Raw genomic sequence first — 7,146 nt, forward strand, 5'->3', positions numbered from 1 at the left:
CCTCTTTGTTTTGTTGACTGCTGTATACTTCTTAAGTTGGTTATAATTTTTAAAAGTTACTTGCCTAGGCACAGCATGATGTATTAGCAAACATATATCCTAATGATTACTTAGGACAGGATGGACATGAAGTTATTTTATTTCAGATGACATTACAGGTGAGCTTCCACCTAAATTATGCCTCTCTATTATGAACAATCAGATAATTTAATAAGAGGCATTTCTATGGAAACAAAAGAATAACAAAGGCTAATAGTCCACAAACAAATTATAAGTTCACTTTTGGAGTTTGGAGAGCAGCCAGTTTAGAAAATTTCTAGAGTTGAATTTGAATCATGTTCAGATAATAAATTGAGGATGGCAGTTTTAGTCTCATAGATTTTACTAGTTTGCAGTTTGAATGTATTTTGATGATGTCATCAAGTGTTCCATTGTACTTCATTGAGTGGCCTATTATAGCAATAGGCACAAAGATTGCCAACACGTGAGTTTTTGTGGTGATTTTTCTGAAGTTTATATTATACGTTGTCCAGCTTTAGTTTGCATGACTTCAGGAAAACACAGTTTTAATTTCATAGTAATTCCAAGTTAAAACAGTGAGAGAAAACTGGAAATGTTAGTTTTGAGATTTATGGCAAAATAGTGGAGGAATTAAAAGAATTTAGAATCCAGTCCAGTTATAGGGAAAAACAAAACCTCAATGCCATTAACAGCACTAGAATCTGATATCCACAAAGGTGTATTACTGAGACATAATTTTTCTGTCTGTAATCATCTCCATTTTTATCAAAAATTACCATAGTAAGACCAATTTGCTTGTAAATTGTTTAATTTCAATAGACTTGGAGGGGTTACTTACATCAGTGAAGTAAGAATAGTGATTGACCACGAATTCTCTTTTAAATCTGCTTTACTGAAAGTTCATTTTTAATTATCATACAGCATTACATTAGTTTTAGCTGTAGGACATAACGATTTCATATCTGCATGTATTACAGAATACATGTAATCACCACAGTGTCTGGTTAACATTCATGACCATACATAGTTATAGACTTTTGTATGTATGTTTGATGAAAACATTTAAGATTTACTCTCTTGGTAACTTTCAATTAAATAATATAGTATTTTTTTTTACTATAGTCACCATGCTATATATTACATCCCCATGACATTTATTTTATAACTAGAAGTTTGTACCTTTTAATTCCCTCCACCCATTTCACCCCACCCCCATCTCTGAACTCTGGCAACCACCAATCTGTTCTGTGCATCTGTGAGCTGAGCTTGATTGTGTTGGGGGAGCCCCTCCCAAAGAGAAAGAAACCGAGAGAAGATCCATTGAGAAAAATTTGTTAAGTGATTCTTAATAAACTTGAAAGAAAGACAAAGCAATGTAAATATTTAAAAAACAATGAAAGGCCGTATACCCAAAGGTATTATTGGAGGACATTATTTCGTTTAACTTACCATTGTATAGGCTCAGGTCTATGGACTTTTTGGTTCAGATAATGGATCTCAAGAGCATAAAAATAATAGATTCATTACTCAAAATTAAATTTATACTTACCAAGCTTAGAATTATGTGAAAAAATTTTAATTATAAAATTAAAACTATATCTATCGATCTACATCTCTATACCAGTGTTCCTATGTAATAGAACACGTGTTGAGATGAATAAAATGTGTTTTTAGACAGATGTATAGTGAGAAACCATACTATAACCCAAATACGGCTAAGGAAGCATGGATTCTGGTAAGAGAGTCTTCAGAAGTGTCCTTCAACTGTAAGGTAGTATTGGGCAGGGGAAATTACCCCCCCTTCCTCTCTTAATTCTTTTGGGCAGGTTAAATAATTAAAGTGACAGAAGAAAAACTAATTTCGTACATAGGGGGAATCCACATACACATGAAAGATTTGAAAGGCATTTAGGCAAAATGAGGTATATCAGCCATCTAGAGCTAAGGAGGAGGGTATAGGGGTCTAGGGACTTCAAAGGGAAGGAAAGCAATTCATAGGAAGGCCACCAGGTGTAAATACTTGGAAAACAAAGGTTTGCTGGGCCATACAGAAACAATGAGACACAGAGAGGAACTTTAACAAACAGCCTTTGCTAGATTCCACCCTATTTACCACAGTAGTTCATAGTATAAGGTAATTATCTATATGATAGCTCTCTTCCTGGAGCAAGTCCTCTAATTCTTTAAGGCATTTATGGGGGAGGTAGAAAGAAGAGCTAACTGGATCTTGTTTCTTTTTTTTAAATTTTATTTTTTCAGTGTTCCAAGATTCATTGTTTATGCACCACACCCAGTGCTCAATGCAATATGGACCATCCTTAATACCCACCACCAGGCTCACCCATCCCCTCACCCCCCTCCCCTCCAAAACCCTTAGTTTGTTTCTCAGAGTCCACAGTCTCTTGTGGTTCATCTCCCCTTCCGATTTCCCCCATTCCCGATTTCCCATTCACTTTTCCTTTCCTTCTCCTAATGTCCTCCATGTTATTCCTTATACTCCACAAGTAAGTGAAACCATATGATAATTGACTCTATGCTTGACTAATTTCACTCAGCATCAGGGAAATTCAAATCAAAACCACATTGAGATGCCACCTTACACCAGTTAGAATGGCCAAAATTAACAAGACAATAAACATCAAGTGTTGGAGAGGATGTGGAGAAAGGGGAACCCTCTTACACGGTTGGTGGGAATGCAAGTTGATGCAGCCACTTTGGAAAACAGTGTGGAGATTCCTTAAGAAATTAAAAATAGAGCTACCCTATGACCCTGCAATTGCACTACTGGGTATTTACCCCAAAGATGTGGATGTAGTGAAAAGAAGGGCCATCTGTACTCCAATGTTCATAGCAGCAATGGCCCATTGCCAAACTGTGGAAAGAGCCAAGATACAGATACCCTTCAACAGATGAATGGATAAAGAAGATATGGTCCATAAATACAATGGAATATTATGCCTCCATCAGAAAGGATGAATATCCAACTTTTGTATCAACATGGACAGGACTGGGTCTTCTGTTTCTTAAAAATAATCAACCTAAGGGGTACCTGGGTAGCTCAGTCATTTGAGCATCCAACTTTTGGTTTTGGCACAGGTCATGATCTCAGGATCCTAAGATCCAGCCCCACATTGGGCTCTATACTCAGCAGGGAATATGCTTGAGATTCTTTTTCTCTCCCTCTATCCCTCCCCCATGCCCATTCATGCTCTCTCTCTTTCTCAAATAAATAAATCTTGTAAAAAATGAACTTAAATTAATCCTCATACCAAAGAGACACTTTAGGGTGGCAAATTCTTCTCCCCTACAGTTAAGCATTCTTCCTTGTAATGGGACCTTAATAATATATATGATCATGATTCACTCTCCCCCAGACAGTGCTTTAGTGAGTTCTGTGTGCATTTCCTTTTTCACCTCATCTGTTTCAAGGCTGATCAACCTCAACCCAATCCATTTTTTTCTTCACCTAGCTTGAGACCTCCAATCAAGTCCCTTAAAAATATGTATGTAATACATTTAATCAACACAAGGACCTATGGTGATTGTTAAAGTAGTTTTATGTATCCCTGTTGAGATTCATTATGGGTTTAATTTATAGATTAAGTTTCAAGACTACCTATCTCCTTTTTTCTTTTTGCAAGTTTTTTTTTTCCCTGAGGTAAGCTGCGTCCCAACCCATTTAAAACACATCTTGAATATGATGGCATATAAGAGTTCTTGACTTGAATCAGGTAGGAGACTTAATAACATAGCTAGAATTAAGGGCTTCCTTCCCTCAGTCAGCTCTATTTTAAGAAAGGAGAGTGAGGGCCTCTGTATAAAGTGAGATAAGAATCAACATCTTTCAGTTTCTAGCATCCCTGACTTTCAAATGAAAATGTAAATGAAAGCATTTTTATTTTTATTGAAACTATTAATGTATCCTCCATTTTGGAGTCTGGATGTATCTTTAAGTGTTTAAATAATGATTGTTTCCTCTCCATAAGCATATGAGTGATAGAGGAAGAAACACGTAAGGCGTTATTCAGTTCATATCTCGGAAAAATAATAGCAATAAAGTTCTGGTAGTATTGCAGAGGTTATACATTTTTTTTGCATGTAGCAGCAATCATATTTTAGTTGGCACTCATGGACATGAATTGAAAGAATGAATTGAAATGAATATAATACTTTCATCTATTCAGGAAGCTATCAAATGAGGTGTTATGACTTACACTGAGCAACTTCAACCTATCATTTTTGCCAAACTACAAATCTGATTAAATGTCAAGCAAGTGCAATTTGAATGTGACTTCCAGAAATGTTCTAAATAAGTAGAAATGGCTGTTTCTTTAGCTTTATGATTTGAGCAATCCTTTTTTGAGATACCAACTTATTAGAACTAAGATGGGTACTGGTACCTGGAAGTGACAGTAACTGAATTTCAGCTGGTAAGTCTACCTCACCATCTGGTTTCTCTTTCTACTCACCCCCTTTTCATTATGCTGTAATCATAGTGACTATCTTTTGGCATTTTCAACACACCTTATATGCCACGGTTTGTTATCCTTTTAAGACTTTACATTTGTGCTTCCTCCATCTTGCTATTTGCATCCAGTTCTTTGATGACTTAGTTAACTGAAGGATTAGCAGGGCAGGAATATCTACTTCTTATGTGGCTCACGTATGTGGCTGCCAGTTCAATGCTATCCTTTTAGTCAGGGAACTTATTTCCTTGCTACAGGGGCCTCTCCATAGCACTACTTGAAGATTCTCAAAACATGGAGGCTGGCTTCTCCCAGAGTGAGCCAACCAGAAGAAATAGAGCCACACAGAAGCTATGCTGTTCATGACCTAAATCTGAAGTCACTGCATCACTTCCACTTTTAAATTTGATCCCTTAAGACCATCCCACATTAAAGGGGAGGGGACTTAGATTCCACCATTTTATGGGAAGAAGGTGAAAGAATTTACATTATATTTTAAGATACCATACTAAGCCTCATGATTCTTCTTAATCTAAACATTCCTCAGTTAACAGGTATTGTATTGCTTATAAAATTAATGCAATAATAATTGTAGCAGTGAACAGATAATAATATTTATTTGAATGTTACGTTTCCTTTAATTATGTGGCTTTTCAGCAGGACAGTGGTCATAGAAGTTGGAATCTGCTAAGGAGTGTGTAACAACTCACATGCTGAATTAACTAGCCCTGAAAATAGATGGTGCTGGAGTGTTGGGCCCATACTGGCTGTTGTTGGTGGTCAGTGACTTGTGTGAGAGGGATGAGGAGGTCAGGGAGGCATGTTGTGGTTTCCTTCCCAGGCGGAGCCCTCTCCCCACCCCTCACCCCATGGATGCTAAGCTTCTTGAGGTAGGAGTGCTGCTGAGGTAAGCCTTAAAACCTAGGACGAGGCTGTGTTAGAGCCTCTGTAGGTGCAGATCTTGGTGGTGGTAGCAAATATAAAATAAGAAAATAAGTAAGTGGCCTTTCTATACTACCTTGAATTTTTAAATTTAGTTTTATTATATCTACTGTTTTCAAGTCTCTTCAAGAGATGTTTGTCTCTAATTTTATAAAGGATATAGAAGACCAAAATTTACTTACAAATTCATTTATAACAAATGGCGATGGGATACATATATAATACATAGATGAATTTTATTTCACTTTACAAGTTGATTAGTAATAAAATGTTAAACTGTATCATGTATAAGATTCATGCAACTATGTTTTATTTCATCCAATTAATTAAAGTAGAAATTGCATTCAAATTCTAGGACCTACTTTAATTTCCAAACATTTGTATAAAACAGTAAAAAGTAGAAGGTAGATGTTATAACATATAAAAGTGTGTATATTCTTTCTGTATTTAAATAACTTAATGGTTGTTCAAATTAATGCTTTAACTGATTTGACTGAATGTCATTCCACTATTCTAAATTTTAGTCTTTAAAACAACTAATTTGATATATAATTTTTTAAAAAGCAGAAGGTAGAACTTATTCATCTTTGGCATCTTATGTTCAAGTGAGATGTGTATTTATGAGTACTTCTATCTTCCTGTAGTTAATGAAGTCTTAAAACAGCAAAGTCCATTTTTCAAATAAATGTATAAAATCCTAAAGATTAAAGGCATTACATCATTGAATACTTCAGATAATCATACTATGAGTACATATCTTTCCTGTAGATATATTCAACTACAGGCAAGAATGGGGTGTTCAAAATTACTAAAGTTATTTCTGTTATTCAGCTGAAAAAATTCAGTTATATCACCAGCTGGAATTCAACACAATGCTAGTGTTGAGAGAAATTAATCTCTTAAAAATGTCTTTTGATAATCGCTGTTAATTGTGATGATTTTATTAACCAAATCTTTTAGTGTTGTTTTAATTCTATCTTCTTATAATTTTATTTCAAAATTCTGGAAGATGTTTGTCTTCAATGTTAATTATTTTAACCATGTAAATTTGCTTTGTACCTCCTGGGCAGCAGCATGTTATGTTTGCAAAAAGACACATTTTAGAGTCAGTTAACTCTATGTTTGAATTCCACTTGGGCTTTTCATTTGCTCATGATCTTGACAAATAGCTGATTTTTTTGGTTTCAGTGTTCTCTTATGTAAAAAGGGATTAACACCCAATATGCAGTGCTATTCTAATGATTTAATTAGACAGCATATATGCTTAGCACGTAACAGATGCTCAATAAATGTTAGTTCTTTACTCTTTTCCAAAAGAGCCTGTCTTCTGGGAGCATTTCTGTTTAATAAAAAATAAAAGCAAAACCTTGCAAGTCTCTTTCAAAAAGTGACTTAAATGAACCATGAGAGACTATGGACTCTGAAAAACAATCTGAGGGTTTTGAAGGGGCAGGGGGGTGGGAGGTTGGGGGAACCAGGTGGTGGGTATTAGAGAGGGCACGGATTGCATGGAGCACTGGGTGTGGTGCAAAAACAATGAATACTGTTACACTGAAAAAAAATTTTTTAAAAAAGTGACTTAAATGTGGCTATAATCTGGTCTGATTTTGGCAAAATGGTGAAACAATGGAAACAAACCTATGCTCTTCTGAATCTACTTTAAGAAACCCTCTTCCTTTTTCCCCCATCACCTGATAGATGCCACCATTTAACATGT

The sequence above is a fragment of the Lontra canadensis genome, unplaced genomic scaffold, assembly GCF_010015895.1.
Source record: "Lontra canadensis isolate GAN:19392208 unplaced genomic scaffold, GSC_riverotter_1.0 scaffold151, whole genome shotgun sequence".
Taxonomy (NCBI): domain Eukaryota; kingdom Metazoa; phylum Chordata; class Mammalia; order Carnivora; family Mustelidae; genus Lontra; species Lontra canadensis.